This window comes from Hyposmocoma kahamanoa, unplaced genomic scaffold, assembly GCF_003589595.1.
Source record: "Hyposmocoma kahamanoa isolate Upper Pololo Valley unplaced genomic scaffold, ASM358959v1 66, whole genome shotgun sequence".
Classification (NCBI taxonomy): domain Eukaryota; kingdom Metazoa; phylum Arthropoda; class Insecta; order Lepidoptera; family Cosmopterigidae; genus Hyposmocoma; species Hyposmocoma kahamanoa.
Window position 1 is genome coordinate 2,353,218 of NW_020653854.1, and position 18,859 is coordinate 2,372,076.

The following is an 18,859-nucleotide window of genomic DNA, read 5'->3' on the forward strand; positions in this document are numbered from 1 at the left end:
CCCGTTTTGGACAAAACACAGCCCTGTGCTTAGAACGTAGATTCATGGTCATATCTTATGTTATGTCATTAATAGTAATAATAATATGGGGAAAAATTATAGACAAGGTCATGTCACATTAAGTATAATAACTAAAGTTTCTGAATAGTTAAAATTGTCACGAAACATAATACATTTCCCTTCTTTGAAAGAACATGAGTTTTTCCCATATAAGGACCGTAAAAAAAATTCGGTCCCAATACATTACGTATTACTTCAGAAATATTAATATTTTTTGAGTATGATCCCTGAAATGAAATTAAAGAAATAAGGTTCACACTATTTTTTGTAAAAACTCCGTTATGTTCACTTTACCTTACACTTGTTTAGGTCTTGCATAGTATAGACACGTGGTATAAGGCGTGGTAGCCTAACGGTTTGACCTACCACCTCTCAAGCAGAGGCCGTGGGTTCGAATACGGCCTCGCGCCTCAGAGTTTCCCAGAATTTAAGTGCTAATTTTAATATGAAATTTACCATTAGCTTTTCTTTAGCAATACTAAATATGTCCTTCAAATAATCACATAAATAACCAGTGAAAGAACACTTGCTTCTGAATTGAGAGGTTGACGTTTCCAATTCCTGTCGCGGTATGGGCCCATTTAAGTTCCAAAAATTCCGTATTTGTCTAAATGTTTAATAGCAATATCTTTTGTCAAGAGTGATGGAAAATATCATGCAAATATTGGAGGTCAACCTTGAGAAAACGTGTGAAGTTTCCAACTCACACTAGACCAGTGTTGTAGACCATGGCCTAAACCGCCTGTGATGGTGTGACCTCCATACACCGTCATCCCACCTTTTTGTATCGCCTCTCTCCATTCGTATCGTATAGTTTTTCTTCTTCTACTCATATTTAAACTTAAAATTTTGAATTGTTTCATTTTCCTTCGCATTCTGATTTTGTTTCTTTCGACGGTCACTCCCTGCTTGACCGCGATAGCGGATAGAACTACTAAATCAAATTGTCTAATTTTTTTATTCTTTTCAAGTATAATCATAATACAATCAATGTAAATCATGTATCGACCATAATCAGCGAAGAACAGTCTATCTGTAATTGAACATAATACAACCCGATAATGGTTTTTTTTTACTTTACCTTTTATTTCACGTTAAATAAATCTGTGGACCGGAAGTTTCCTGTTTTGCTGCCGTGATTCTGATCACGGTTGTTAGAGTTACAACCCTTTCACTGGCGCCCGAGCAGGGACAGGGAGGTAGGTGGGATGGCGGTGTAAGGAGGTCACACCGTCACACGCCTATTAAGAGAAGACCTGTCCTAAGTAGCATGATGATTATGTTCATATATATTTAATATGAATGTTGTATACAATTATAATTTAAAAAAAACTCTTTCCTTTAACGGTGAAAACAACCAGACCACACAGATACCGTTATACTAAAACCGGATCCAAATTTAATACATTGTTAATATTTCATTTTCGACGTATATCGACGTATATAGTTGATATTTTATGCTCGCAAAACTTTTTACTTAGATCCAATTGTATCATAAGAGCGTATTATCTCTTAAGATACAAATGGATCGAAAGTATTGGAGATAAAAATGGGTAGGTATAAAATATGTAACTCTAACTTACTTTTTTTATTAAACAATTAGAAGTTTTAAAAAAACTGCATAGAACTTCTTTTACAGCGAAATTTTGGCATGGTGAATTATATTTGAAGTTCCACAATAGTTTCTTATTGTTGTTTTTCATCGAGTAAAGATTTATTTTCATCTGTAAAAGAAATATAATAATAATTTTATTCTTATTTATCTTCGACAAAAATATGTCGGAACTAGTTATCATTTCAAACGCAATGTAACAGAATTCGATTTATATTTACGTCATGTGCTTTACGAAAGGATTCATCTTTGATAATGAATGGTCAATGCTTTAGAGGTGTTTTTGTATGTATTACTCAGAAAGTGAACGAGCGCGGCCGCTCTCCATGAATTTGTCGCATGGCATTGAAAATTGCAACCAACGATAAATAGCAATCAACTGACTTTATTATTTTACCACCGGCTTAACAAATTTATAACGAAGGGTGAATAGACCAATTATCAATTAATTCCTAATAAAATCAACGACTCCTTTATGGTTAGACTTTGACAAATATTTAATTATTTTAAGTTGGCAACAGGTGTAGAAACTTGTTATCACAAAAAAGGATCAACAATAATATATAAACATTATGAATAGAAAAATTTGATACCTCGTCCATTATACTGTCGGCAAAAACCGTTACATTGAGAAAGCTGATAAAAAATTTCCCCACTTTGGTGACATTGATATTAAAACTCGTCAAATCTGTCGATTTTGGGCCTTTACATGCTTTGTGCTCCTTAACAATTACATCATACGGACCCTGTAATGATCAATATTTATGTAATAAGTTCATAGGCACTAACATTTTATACTTAAATTTAAAGGCGGATAATTATAATAGCATTACAATGTGCCAGAAAATTTTGTCAATTAATTGGTATCAGAAAAAAAAAACTCCATATAGTACCCGAGCAACGAAGTTAAGTCTTGGTTTTACACACAGAACACATCCAATTCAGGTTCTAGAATCAAGTCAAGTATTTTTTTACTACGAGTGTTAACCGCTGTGTCCTTATTAATATAAATACAGTGTGTTGATGTACAGTCTCGCCATATTTAACTAGTTAGTAATATAGATAATACTAAATCATCTAAAAATATGAAACAAATATTTTGTTCAATATTCTGATTAAAATTGTAGCTAGTAAAGTTTTGTAAAATTGTCTTTAAATCGTATGCACCGCGCGAAGGCAGTGACCCCGACGGGGCCCGACCACTTGAATGTTACGTAATCTTTCTCGATCGCTTCCTTTTTTTTGAAGTCGGTTAAAAAAATTGGTATTTTTTAACCGACTTCAAAAAAGGAGAAGGTTCTCAATTCGACTGTATGTTTTTTTGTATGTATGTTACGCGATAAATCCGGTATTTGTGAACCATTTTCTATGATTCTTTTTTTGTTGGAAAGAGGGTTCATAGTGGTCCCATTCCATTTTGAAGAAAATCATCTACCTCAGCTGATCACGTATGAACATTCATTTTTATAAATGGCGCCTAAATTTTACTTAAGGAGCAATTATTTTAATGGTTGGTTTTGCTATTTTCCAATTCAAGGCGTTTTTCTCTCTCAATATGCTTTGAGTAGTGAGAACCGATTTTTTTATTATCTCCTGTGTCGAGTCCTGTACAGTGGCGAACTAGGGGAAATTTCAATAAAACTTGGCAAATAGATATAATTCCACGTACTTTTCAGGTTGGTTTTTTAGTACTCTGTACTGACATTATTATTATTATGATTACGTTTTGTTATAATTTATTAATTATTTACAATAATTAGGGAAGTCGACAGAAAATGTTCGTTCTTTTTTGTAACTTACATTTGGTACATACCAATTTTAGGTTACCTGCCTATAAGTGGTAGACACTCACTGACAATGGAAAAATTCACACGTTTTGTCGAGAGTTTCGTTTCAACGTTCATGAGCACTAATTTGAAAGCTGACATAATTGACTTCACAAGTTTGAAGCGGATATTGTTTTTGCGCGAAATTATTCGACACTCGTAATCTTTTTCGTGTAAATTGAACGTTACACACCACGCTTGTAATAGTCACGCACTTGGCGTCCATAATGAGAAGACGCACTTGATGGTTTGTGTTACAGTTTTTGTGAACAGAAAAATCTCTTGTAAAAAAGACAACAAACCACGCGCGCATTTCACGATAGACTAGATAGAATTGACCAATTGATTGTGGCTATCCCAATGTGTGAGCGAGCGCACGCGCCTACCTTAATGCATTTGAGAAAGAGCAACACTTTGCCGGGTCCTTTAAACTCCTTTGTCGGCCTTCTACGTATAAGTTTTGTAGCAGCACGTGCCGTGCAAATGTTTATGATCTTTCGATCAGGTGATTGCGATTCGATGTTTACCGCAATAAAATAAAAATATGAATTTTCGAATTTTTTTTGAGATTTATTTTTGTTAGTGATCTGAGTTCAGTTTCGATATAGAATAACCTCTGTAAGCATGGCGAGAATGCAAATCAGCACATTGTATATAATAAAACATTGAATTGAATTGAAAAGTCTTTATTTTTATCATAAACAATGTTTACAATTATAATAAGATCTTATTCTTAAATTATAATAAGAATAAATTCGCTGCGTTTACTAGGCTATGACGCCTTTACAAACATTTGACTTAACATATTTTATCGTTTAACCAGACATGATAATAATACTACAAAGAAAGAGATATATTTGCCATTATAAAATAATTTTGTAAAGCTTTGAAGGAGCTATACATTACAATAAAGACGGATTTAAGAAATAAACAGAAAGACAACAACATTTATAAAATACTATTTAAAAAAAAAGGCGAGAATGTGAGGGCATTCACACAAAATTTGATACGTCTAAGTATTTGTCGACCAACTCATAGTTCGATTGGCCAGCCGGTAAACAGGTTTGATTAGCTGTTCAAGAAATAGTGATGGGGCAACTTGTACCTATTATAAGTTCCAGAGTACGAAAGCGTATTTAGTCTAGATTTTCCGATTGATGAAATTAAAGAATTAGACTGAGCTGAATTTTTGCATAGATAAAATTTACGGGATATTATTGAAACAAAACTTTTAGGAAATGAAACTATTTTTCCGGATTTAAATCGCGTATATGTGTTTTTTCAAACAAACCGACGTTTCGGGCCCTTTACAGGTCCCATGGTCACGGTTGACTGAGTCAAAAAGTTGAAAAAACAAATATACGCGATTTAAATCCGGAAAAATAGTTTCATTTCCTATGTGTAACAATCGCGAAAACCTAAGAACACGACAAAACTTTTAATTAATGGAAATTTAATTTGACGGTGGAGAGTATTTAGGTTGGTTCTGAACGGTGTGTTGTACGCTATTTTTAAAGCTTCATTCTGAACAACTTGAAGTATATTACAGTTTGTGTCATATATAGTATATATAGGTGCGGCATACATTAAACAGGGTCTAATAAGAGTCGAATAAATTCGCAATTTTGTTTGAGCGTTCAACTTTGCTTTACGATTTAAAATTGGTCTCAATGCACAAGTAGCCTTCATACATTTGATTACTAATTGGGTGGCGTTATGTGACCAGTTTAATTTATTATCTAGAGTGATTCCTAGGTATCTGACACTTTTGCTCCATGGTATTGAAAAGCTGTCCATCCGGACCAATCTTTTTGATAAAGACCTTTTTCTAGAAAACATAATTGCTTTGATTTTATTCAAGTTTAATTTTAGTTTCCATTTGGAGAAGTAGTCAATTAGCAGTTCAACTGATAATTGAAGGCGACTTATGATGAGATTTATATCCTTTGTGGATGAATATGTGGCCGTATTATCAGCGTATATGGCTAGGTGCGTATGAGGCTGTTTGGGGGTGTTATTTAAGTACATTATGAATAAACATGGCCCAAAAATGGAGCCCTGTGGTACACCGGCTGGTATATATTTGGCACAGGAAGTTTGATCATCCAATGATACTGAGAACGTTCTATTAGTGAGGTAAGATTGAATCATTTTAACAAGCCTTAATGGAATGTCACTTATAACGAGTTTATGAAGGAGACCAGCGTGCCATACTGTACCAAATGCCTTCTCAGTATTTAATAGGGTCATGCCAGTAAACTTTTTTAAGTTAAGAGTATGAGAAATGTGCTCAGAAACTCTTGCTAATTGTTGAACTGTAGAGTGCGTTTTCCTAAATCCAAACTGTTCAGGCAAAAGTGATCCTTCAGCAAACGCGAGAGATTTGAGTCAGGATCACGGATTCAAAGAGCTTGTACAGACCAGGCAGAAGACTTATTGGTTTATAGCTATGAGCATGATTATCGTCTTTTCCAGGTTTTTTGACAGATATAACTTTAGCATGCTTAAAGGCAGTAGGGAAATAACCAATCTTGAGACAACCATTAAATAATTTAGTAAGCCAGATTACATATTTTTGGGACAGGTTTTTAAGTAGCTTATTATGTAATCCATCAAAACCTGCTGCTTTACGGGCCTTGAGTCTTCTGAGCAGTTTACTTATTTCATGATGATTGTTAGATCAAGTTCCCAAGACCCAGATGTGTTACAATTATCTAGATATTCAATGGAGTTGTTAACAGCTGCTTCAGTTTCAGGATCCGAGACCCAGTCTCCAGTAAGCTTCATATTACTCAGAAATGCTTCGGCTAAAACTTCGCATTGCTCCGGGATCGTCGTAGCAAAGGAGCCGGATTCCGTCTTAAGTGGAGGAATACAAATTTGTAAATAATTTAGAGATCTGACAACGCGCCATACGTCTGAACTGGGATTATCGACTCCAGCTAGCTTTTTGTTCCACTGAATATCATTAAGCACCTTAACAGCATAACTGATATGCCGTTATAATATATTAACTTGACAAGATAGTTGTTTCTTAAGGCTACAATTAACCTCTCGAAGAGTTTGCCGTTTTAAACGGTTTTTTTGATTACGCGCCATACGATTAACAATATCGTACTCACTGTCAATCATGTGATCAAAAAGAACTTCACCATGTATGTACGTTGGAGTTAAAACAATACCAATAAGGGTGTTTACTGTTGAAATCTCCCATAATTAACATATTTGCGCCCATATTGGTGATTTTGTTTAGGTCACAAATCAGGAGCGGTATGTTAGGCGATTGGTACGTGAAAATTATTGTAATAGGTTTACCAGATATAGAGAGCTGCAGACCAACACACTCCAAGTTATTCATAATAGGTAGGGTCACAGGTATATATGAGAGGTGAGACCTAATAAGGATTGCTACTCCTTGACCGCGACCATTAGCCAACTTATCCTGGCGGTAGCATTCGAAACCGGGTGTAAGGTAATCTTAGACATAATTCTCGTCTCATTTACGGCTATTATATCCTCAGAACGTTCATTGACTAAGTCTAGAAGTTCATCTATTTTTGTTCGAATACCATCAACATTCCAGTACAAGACGCGTATTTTGCCTACGCTAGACATATTTACCAAGGTGCGTAAGTATTAATATTACTTTGTCCATCACAAATTTCTGCAAGCTACAAATTGGCTTTTGATGGACTTGATAGTCATTACAATCGATAACATATCTGAAGTTGCGTCATCCTGTCGGGGGTTATTTGAAAGAGGATTTGCTATCTTAGGCGCAGCATTAACTACAACAGAGCTCCAGGTTCGGCCATCAATTTTCTTAGCAATTGTTGTATTCTTTTTGTAGGTAGCTTGGTCTTGCCTATCTCTCACGAGAGCTAGATATTTCTGCCTTTCTCTGCACTGCCGGAAGTTTGCGGGTTGGTTTTCGTTGCAGTTACAGTAGCGAGCTGGTTCGATCCGGTGGTGCGATTCTTCTTGGGACAGTCGGAAGTGAGATGGTATTCTGTATATTTAAAGCAGCGTGGCTGTAGATTGCAATTTTTCGACGCATGCCCAAATCTCTGGCATCTAAAAAAGCACAGAGTACCGTAAATGTTATTTGGCTGATATCTGGCAACATGTACGACGCAGTTACATAGGTACTTTATTTGCCGGAAACTTTTCATATCAGTATTCGGAGGAAGTTGCACAATAAACGGTGGACTAAAAGATTTTTTGCCTTCCAAAAGTTTAATCTTACAATGACAACGTCCTGAAATCCAATAGCATTGAGTTCTTCCTTCACTTGATCCTCGGCATAAGCTGGGAGACCGAAGATGATGACCTCAAGGTCAAGCTTCAAAGCTTTTCTCATCTATGATATGGCACATTATCTGATTGGAGACCAGTTTTCAGCAGTATATGGCTATCAGCGGTATAGCATAAAACTGCAATCTTGTTGCCCTTATACTTGAGGTGAAAATCCTTGGTATGTTTTTGGACAAGTGTCTTGACTGTCATGAGTTCAATTTGGTTTTAGCTCTAGTAAAATAGGAGGAATACGAGTAGTCTTCTTTCTGGCAGTGGTGGCCTCAAGTAGTTTTTCAGCTGTTGGATTATTTGATGACTTATCAGTGTTGAAGATGGTAAACCGATTTCTGGTTTCAACAGGCATGACAGGCATACCTTCGGCTTGTAGCGCTGACTTTTTTGGTATTTTTCACTCGTTGGGGTTAACCGACCCCTCAAGAGGCCGTTTACCAACAGTGTTTGATCGATGAAGATAACGCTCCATAGTACTAGCTGTTATAAAATGTAGGTAACAGTTTCGTACTAGTCGGACAATTTCCCATCACTAAACGCAGGAAAAAACAAAACAGATCACAACACTACAGACGTGCGCCACAGCCAAGCGCGCGCGTCAAACTCAAAACGTTAAGTTAGTGAATGTATGATAAACGACGTACAAAAACCAATTGACGGTTGAAAATGAGTTCAATATAGTAATAAGTAATAATACTCGAGATTGCATCACCATCCACCTGTTTATACATTCCGCTGCTGGTTACGGGTTTCCTTTCAGGCGAGGTTTTAGGTAATTGTTCGCCACGCTAGGCAAAAGCGGGTTGGGGACTTCACACGTCTTCTGAGGGTTGTGGATCTTCTTTGATATACAGGTTCCATCGCGATGTTGTCCTTCACCGAAAACCTCATAGTAAATTTCAATTAACAATTCGCACAAAAATTTTGAAAACCTCGGAGGTGCGAGTCTGGATTTTACTTATTAAAAAATATTCAAATTATTATATAGAGTTTTTGAAAAAAACTCACAAAATTACCAGAATCCTTAAGGAAATCATTGCTTTCTACATGACAATGAAAAATGAAATTTAAAACAATTAAGTAAAGAAACATGTTTAAACCACAATGAATTTGAATCAAATGTATGCATGTTTAAAACGGAAATATAAAGCAGATGATATCAGTATCGGATTGTATTAACCATATTTAAATATGTATTTTGATTTTAAAGCACTGATTTCAATTTTGAACTAGACCTTTCATTGTAATTATGTACAAGTTCGAATAAAATAGTGCCGCTTTTTGATCTTATACCTAAATAACTTTATGCTTTATCACAGGATTGTTTTAATCATGACTTGTATACGTTGCAAATCGCAACGTGTCTTAAATGCAACGAAATGAAGTTCTTGTTTATATTTTCTTAAAGTAATCTAGTTATTGTCTGACTTAGAAATGGAAGCAGGAGGTCTTTATACCTTGCGCCAACGACTCAACAGATGTGACGGAAAAGACGAAGAGTGTGGTATGGACATGTCATACGAGGGGAAGAATATCATGTGAAGAGAAGAGTGTTAGTTATGAGTGTGGAGGGATACAAGGGGAGAGGAAGGCCAAAGAAAAGATAAATGGATTGTGTGAAAGATGACATGGATAAAAAATGTGTGAGCATGGAAATACGACTGATAGGGGAGAGTGGAAGAAAAATAGATATTGTACCCCACCTAGCGTGGAATAAGGACAGGTTAATAAGTTACAGGTCATTATAACTTGCCTTTTAAATATTGAGAGATTATAGACAATCTAAAACGGGTTTTATAGTTAGTATTTATATTTGCATTATCTACGTAATTATACCAAACGGTCAACGTTATAACACTAACGTTATAGTGGCCAAGGACAGATTTTGAAACAAGATAAATGATCGATTACGTTTTTTTCTATAATTTACTTCTTCTCTTTCTATACGTTGTCAACCCATATTGGTGTAGGTCTCCTTCAGTTTTTGCCACTTCCCTCGATTCTATGCCACTTGCATCCAATGGGGAGGCACAGGCAAAGCAAATCTCAGATGGCGCCACTATCACTGGTACCTGTCATTACTTGTTATTGTTGCTTCGTGGTGTTAAACTTTGCTTTGCAAATCTTCATAAATTATAATCGATGATGACTGTACTTAATTTAAAGCAGAGTTGAAGAAAAGAAATGCTTCTTTAACGGGAAAAAAAAGCGGATCTTATTGCAAAGTTAGTAATAAACTATTAATTTAATTTTATCGCCATTAGTTGTTTACATTTGTTAAATAACACTTTTACCCTCTTTTAGACTAGAAGCAAAACTTTCGAGTTGATGATAAGGGGACTGCTGATCATTTGGAGAGGGAAGACTATTGACTGAGGCGGAACAGTCATCAACCAGTTATGTCTAATATTAATGCAAACCAACCTATTTTTTCACTATAGTTACAAAAGTTATTAATTAAATACCTTATTTTTAATTTTACAAAGAAACATTCCAATTTATTTTTAATATAGTTTTATTGAATGAATTTTGATTAAGTTTATTATTAAATAATAATAGGAATTAGAATAAATTAAAACTACGTGGCGCCGAAATGACATTCAATTATTTTTTGTGAAATTGCTACAGTACGGTGAGATATTTTAGTTTCTGTTCATTTAGGAAATGAAACTATTTTTCAACAACCCCTTTTAACAAACCCTTTTGTTTGAAAAAACAAATACGCGATTTAAATCCGGAAAAATAGTTTCATTTCTGTTCATTGTTATGTTATGTAGGGAATAAAGTGTAGAAAGTGATTTAGCTGTTTTTTTTTTTATGATAATAGGTAATATGTGATTGCACAAATGGTGAATAATCATGCTGTAACAACCACAACTTTAACCCGCCAATAGTTCCATCGCGCCACCGCTAAATGGCATTAGTTGTACCCTGAAATACGCCATCGTTTTGTTAACTCTAATAGTATAAATCATCTCATATGTTTTGTACTGTGGATGCTTACCATAAATGTTCTCTACTGCTATCCGCTCACGCGATGCGCTCCTCCTACCGCAAAATGGCGGCTATTTGGTTTCGCAAATTAGAAAAGGATTCAGTTTAAATACAAGTTTTTATAACGAAAATTATTATTCTGCATTACTAAATAAATACCCTCCGTACTACCAACAAAAATATCTCAAAATCTCTCAAATGCAGTAATACACTGCAAATCCTGCACTTATAAAGCACTAATGAAATTTTTGGTGTACTTGGATAAATATGATAATATTCTGTTTCAGTGGTTCTAACGTTTACCATGAAATTACTCCTTAAAGTATAGTTTATAAACATTTATATTCAGGGTAAACTTAATACATAATAATTATTGCTTTTTTTAAATGAGGAAAATTGTATAGTAAAACTTTATAATGAACGTATCATCTGTGACTAAAAAAATTTTTTTTTATGTACGTCCTAAATCGGAGAATATTCAATTTTTTTGTCCTGGGTATATACTATGCTCAGGTCAGTAATAATTTCAAATTTCTGTAGTAAATCAAAAGAAGGATTCGTTCAAAAGTTAAATCATTTGAAATGTGATTGTTGGCCCATAAAGTGGGTTATTTTCGCAAATTTAGGTATGTCTAAATATTCATAATAACCAACCACTTCAGCAAGAAACTAATTTCTTAACCTCGAAAATATAATTATACATATACATTCTTCACACAAAATGTGCACTGTCAACCTGTTTGCATGTTTAGTCTAAATGGTTTCTAAGGGTTATAATTATTTTACGTTGTTATTTGATATAATATTAAACACGGAAATAAAAAAGCGCCATGTATAATATGGCTCGGTGTCAAAAAGTTAAATAAAATATTAGACTGGGTCAATAAGGCCGGGTTTATACATGTATTGTTATTTTTAAGTGATACGCGATCACGTGATACGCGCGTCACATCCAAGCTGCAAATAATATTACGGGTATGCAATACGCCTAATGATGATGATAAATAAAAAAAATATGTATAATAGACAATAATATGTCATATATTATGTGTATTACGTGAAACTAAGGTTTACGAAAGGTTAAAGTTGTTAACGAGCAAAACATATTACCCTTTTTTGAAAGAACATGAGTTTTTGAAATGAAGGTACCGTAAAAAAAATTTCTTCCCAAGAAATGATATGTCAATTCAGAAAAGTTCAAAGTTGCTTCATATGTTCCCTGAAATAAAACGGATAAGTTATTTCTTAATATTTTTTTGAAACACATAAACAGACTCTACTTGCAATAAAATATAAGGTGAACATTTTGTTTTTAATAAGCATCCAAAATAAAAGTAGCATGCTATAATAAAACGACGTACTCAGAAGACGAGCACAAGTCAAAGATTCTCAAGGTGGGATGGAGCCTACCCTTCAGATATCCAATCTCTGACCTCTATAAAACCTGTGAAGTCCTTTCAGTACGGCAACTACTTGTCCTTTTAGAACAGCTTTTACTATGCACACTCAACAGACGTAAACACACTGTCTGTCCTTCAGTTACAGTTTCCACAAGTTTTGCACAGCGTCATTTTTATTTTCGGCTAGGCTACATATATAATAAGATTAACAGTGTTCCTAATATTCACCCTTTGTGCAGAGCGGAATGTAAGAAAGTTATTACTAACTGGCTATTCACTCTCGACTATGAGTCGACTGCAAAACTACTTATTGTACCTGATTAGGTTTAAATCACACACGCTCGCACGCAAGCACGCATGCACGCACGCACGCACGCACGCACGCACGCACGCACGCACGCACGCACGGATGCACGGACGGACGCACGTACGCACGCACGCACGCACTCACGCACGCACGCACACACGAACGCACGCCCGCCCGCCCTGAGAGAGATAAAGCATGGGAAAAGAAACTATTTTTCCAGATTTAAATCGCGTATGTTTGTTTTTTCTAACAAACCAACGCTTCGGGCCCTTTACAGGTTCCATGGTCAACCGTGACCAAGAAATATATGCGATTTAAATCCGGAAAAATAGTTTCATTTCCTTTGTGTAACAATTGCAAAAACCTAAGAAATCGAGAAATAAAGCATTTTATAGAAAAAGCAATCAAGAATTGTTCCTTGAATGGTATAACTTGGGCTTTTTCAAGGCGAGAGTAACTAGGCATTATTAGACTCTAGCCAAATTAGATGTAAAATAAAAATGTCAACAAACAAAACATATTATAATGGTTTTTAGGGTTTTCACCGTTGACTGTTTCACTGTTACGACAATTACAATATTTTTCAACGAAATTCAATTGAACTATTGATATTTTATTTGTGTAAAAAATAGAGCGCATTTGGCCTCCATCTCACTTGATGGAAAATGATGATGAAGTCGACGATATAGCGTGCACCCTAAATAATGTCTATTCACTCTTGCCTTGAAAAGGTCCAAGTTATAGTCATATATGTATATTATTATGATACAAATCTTGAATGTCTGTGATGAATTCTTTTCAATAGAAGTTTTAAACCACCAAAATATGACATACAAATTAACAATAATTAATTATTTATGAAACTGTGTTATTCCTAATGATTTTTTTTATTTGAAGGAAAAGATTGCAAACATTTGAATAATTCAAGTTCAGAATCGGAAATAGGTGCTGAATGAGAAATATGTAGTAAATTAATATAAAATAAAATCTTATAACTTTGTTTCATTTTATCTACCATTACCTACTTATCTATCAGTAAAGATTAATAATATTCAAAAACTTATTTACTTTATTCATAAATCATTCTTATCATTAGTTAGTTTGTAAACTTTATAATAATTGGTAAGGTAAGTATTCTACATAACACAATTACCTACTTCGTATTTAAATTCCAATTACGCGAGCAAGCCGTGAGCAGATAGTCCTTAAATAATGAGCATTGAAAAAAATTTTATCTTATTTTAAATTTACATCGAATTTGGCTAGAGTATAGATGTGCATGCTCCTTAGTCGACCTTATCGTCACATTCAAAGGTCGAGGTCAAAAATGCACTTATTTTTTAATAATAGAAAAAAGATAGAACAATCACAAAGAAAAATTCCTTCAATACAGCAGTGCCCGAACCTTGATATTATAAAAAAAACCTGCGATTTTTTGCAAATACCTCCGTATTCTTATCCAACAATCCAAAAAAATAACAAAAAAAATATCGTATTAAACTTTTTTGTAAATATTTCCATATTTACAAAAAAGTTGCTGGGTTTGTGTCCAGGCGTATCCAAGAAATAATTTTTGTGTTTGTTCTATCTTTGAATAAATAGTTTAAAAAAAAATTAAGCATTACTAATGCATGGTTATAGTCAACAATAGCGATTTAATGCTTGTGATAAGGAAGGATCTACTTTACGTTTACTTAATAACTTACTTTTTTTATCAAACAGTTGGAAGAGTTTAGGTGTCGATAAATAATTTCTTCCACAGCGTAATTTTGACATGGAGAATTAAATTTGTAGTTCCACAACACTTTTTTAACGTTATTTTTGATCGAGAAAGTAAATATTTTGATCTGTAAAAGAAATATAATTATATTATTACCTATCTTCGCAAAGTACCTCTAGACAAATGTAAATATAGTATTAATTACTAAAACGCAGACGGGAGATTGTAGGTGGAGGATTCGAAAGAACCAGGAGCTGGAGGACATTGTGTCCGAGCCCAATATCATTGGAGAAATCAATTTCGCAAGACTCTTACGAGTTATTAGCCGGTGTTGTTCGCGTCCGTAGGCTGTGACCCTAGATTCCCTACACGTGACTCCTGGGTAGTGCCAAATGAACAACTGATTCCTTAAGATCTCAGGTTGTGAGGCTTTACGATGGTTTCATGTAATATCCAAATATCGCCTAGCTTGGTAGCAGAGCCCTCATAGGACTCGACTCTGGAGAATCTAGGAGAATCTGTCGCAAAGCACCTTTGGGTGTGTTCCAACTATGCGCGCGAGTACCATCTTCTCCCTCCCGATTGCCACAGTCTCCCCAGTTCTCGGCTAGCATGGTCCTGTACCCCTGCTCTGCTGCGCTGAGCGTGCCGCTTTGACGTGGGGGCCAGAGAGACCCGGTGAAGCGGTTGTCCGCTGGCCGCCCGCTGGTACGTAGAGGACCCAAACCCGGGCGTGTCCCAGCCAGAGAGGCTGTCCTGCCGCTGATAAAAGCCTATGAGTTGGTCTTCGTGCCGGACTGGGACCTCGGAGTGGAACCTGTCGGCGAAACTTAGGTTGGACCGGGGGTCCTTCCGTCCCCCACGCCAGGGAGGCGCTACACTTGGTGTTCCAGGGTGGAATATGGTCTATTTTTTACCCAAGTAACTGTTAAGATTGCGGCAATCCACTTCACCCTCCCTTTACATGTTTCTATTTATGGCTGCTAAAAAAAATGGAAAACGTTTATACAGCGGCACCCTGTTCCACTTTAAATGTGGACTATTGCAACATCAGGGGACTTCACTCTAACTTGAATGACGTTCATCACCATCTCGAGACGTCCAAGCCGGCCTTATTTTTCCTGACGGAGACGCAGATATCTACCCCGTCTGACGTATCGTACCTCATGTACCCGGATATAGTCTGGAATACAAGGGGTGTGCATGTATGTTCGGTATGATATCTGCTGTCGCCGTCTAGGCAGTTTCGAAGACAGGGACCTGTCTCTACTCTGGGCGCGTGTTGATTACGGGGGCCACACGTATATTTACGCGTGCCTATACAGGTCTTATAGTGGAGACTCGGAAACTGACCGACTCCTAAGGTGCGTCCAAAAGGGACTCGACGAAATCCTGCAACAGCTTCCCTCAATGGAGGTGTTGATTCTCGGCGACTTTAACGCCCACCACATGGAGTGATTAGGATCAGCACGTACCGATTATACAGGGAGAGCTGTGCGCGACTTTGCCGCTGCATATGACCTCACACAATTAGTCGATGGTCCAACCAGAGTACCGGACATTGAAGGTCATACCCCTGGTTTGCTGGACCTAATGCTGACGTCTCACCCAGACGGCATTCGGGTGTCCCGCCATGCCTGCTTGGAAACATCTGATCATCTACTGATCCGTTCTGAGGTGAGTGTTACCCATGCCAGAAGCCCCCGTCCACCTGGGAGACGTCGTGTTTGGCATTATGGGTCAGCTGATTGGGACGGATTGCGTGAATTCTACGCCTCCTTCCCATGGAAGCAATTGAGCTTCTCTTCGGACGATCCTGACCTCTGCGCAGAATCCATTGCCGATGCGATACTGTTGGGCATGGAATTTTTTATTCCAAACTCTGCAGTGCGCGTCGGTGGTCGCTCTCAGCCTTGGTTTAGTAAGTCTTGCGCTGAAGCTTGCAACGCTAAGTGCATGGCCTACCGGGCTTGGACTGTTACACAAACTTCCAAATTGAAGCAGAAATTTAACGGAGCCTCCAGGTTCTGCAAAAGGGAAATTGCCGCTGCAAAGTTTGCGCACACTCACAAAATTGGCGAAAAACTTAGGCCATCCATTGGGTAGCCGTGCCTTCTGGTCCCTCGCCTAGGCTATTCAGGGAAACTTCTGTCGAGTCTCGCTACCACCATTACGCAAGCCTGATGGTACACTGGCTCATTCCGCTAAAGAGAAAGCTGATCTATGCTCTCTTTTTGCATCGAACTCAACTCTTGACGACGAGGGTAACTCACCGCCTACTATCCCGCGGTGTAAGTACATAATTCCCGAAATTCGCTTCAAGCAAAATGCGGTACGGCGTGCTCTTTTTGCCCTCGACGTCAAGAAGTCCAGTGGACCCGATGGCGTTCCTGCTATTGTGCTCAGGACGTGCGCTCCCGAGTTAACTCCGGTCTTAACGCGCCTCTTCTCGTTTTCGTACCACTCAGGTAAAGTCCCGTCTTCGTGGAAGATAGCCTGCGTTCACCCCATACCCAAGTAGGGTAACAGTACAGACCCGTCAAACTATTGGCCTATAGCGATAACCACCTTGCTCTCCAAGGTGATGGAATGTGTGGTAAACAACCAGCTCTTAGATTACCTCGAGGATCGCCAACTTATTAACGACCGTCAGTACGGCTTTCGCCGCGGTCGTGGTGCTGGTGATCTTCTTGTATCATTACCTCAATATCAGTACATCAATGGGCAGCTGCCATCGAGAGCAAGGGGGAAGCAATGGCCGTGAGCTTAAACATTACTAAGGCTTTTGATCGGGTTTGGCACAAGGCACTTCTGTCGAAGCTACCATCTTACGGGTTTCCAAAAGGGCTGTGCACTTGGATCGCCAGCTTCCTGTCTGAGCGGAGCATAAAAGTCGCTGTCGACAGATTGTGCTCGGACACCATGCTCATCAACGCCAGCGTTCCGCAAGGATCTGGACTATCACCATCTCTGTTCATCCTGCATATCAATTATATGTTATTAACTATGTAGTAACATTCATTGCTATGCGGATGACAGTACCGGTGATGCCTATTATATAGGTCGCACAAATATAACAAAACAGACTGCAATTTGTGTCTAAAATCGAGACTTCTTTGGAGCAGGTCTCAGAATGGGGCCAGTAGAATTTAGTAAAATTTAACCCCGCAAAGACACAAGTGTGCGCGTTTACCGCTAAAAAATCCCCATTCGTAATAGCGCCAAAGTTCCAGAACACTGCCTTTACCATCTCAAAGAGTAATGGGAAGTTCAGTTCCGGAATCATTTGGAGAGCAAAGCCAAACTGGCTTCAGAAAAGCTCGGAGTGCTCAATAGAGCGAAGCAGTAGTTCTCTCCAGGTCACCTTTTGTTATATAAAACACAAGTACGGCCTCATATGGAGCCTCAGGGCAGGAGCTCCCAAATACCAGCTTGATCCACTTGACTCCAACGTAGGGCTGTTCGTATTATCGACGATCCCAAACTCACAGACAGTATGGAGCCCCTTATCTTACGGAGAGACGTTGGCTCTCTGTGTGTGTTCTACCATCATTATAATGGGGAGTGCTCTGAGGAACTTTTCGAACTGATGCCACCGTCTCGTTTCTACCATAGCACCTCCCGCCAAAGGAGTAGAGTCCATCCCCACATCTTAGATGATTGGCATTGTAAGACCACACGGGCATCTCGTTCGTTCCTTCCTCGAACCTGCAAGATGTGGAATGATCTACCTCCTGAAGTGTTCCCTTTGCGCCATGACATGGGGTTCTTCAAAAAGCGTGTTTACAGGGCTCTCAAAGGCTGGCAATGCATAAGCCGCTTATCTGATGTTGCAAATATCCATGGACGACGATAACCACCTCCCATCAAGTGGCTCGTCGGCTCGTTTGCCTCCTTCTTTACATAAAAAAAAATGTCGGATACCTCGATAAAATGCTAGATCACAAGCCGATCAAAAGGGCCTATATGGGGACATCCTTGTGGTCGACGACCGGTTGGTTGGCCCAAATATCGATGGAGGAACGAAGTGGAGAAATACCTCTACACCCTGCACGCAGAGTACTGGGAACATCACACAGTCGGGTCGCTGAGCCAGTGAAGTAAGTAAGTATTAGTTAATAAACCTTCATCATCATCAGCCTATCGCAGTCCGGCGCTGGACATAGGCCTTTCCCAATTTGCGCCTTTTCACCCGGTCCTCAGCTTGTCGCATCCATCTACTGCCAGCAGCCTTTCGCAAATCGTCACTTCATCTGGCCAAAAGGTGTCCTACACTACGTTTACTGAGCCACGGTCTCCACTCAGAAACTCGCTTCCCCCATCGGTTATCGGTTCATCGACAGATATAGCCAAGCCAACTGCCGAGTGGCAGTTGCCTGGCTTGCTTGTTCTACGACGGTCGACGACCTTGGTTCTATGTCGGATAATCTCAATTCTTATCTTCTCCTTGTTATTTTTTTAGTTAATAAATAATTAAAGAAATAGAGGAGGTGCCCATATTATGGACATAAATGTTATTGGAAATATTAAAAGTAACTTTTGTAGTAAATGAAACTATTTTTTTATTTATATATTTGTTTTTTGAAACAACCACTGTTTCGGGTCCTTTACAGGTCCCATGGTCACGGGTGA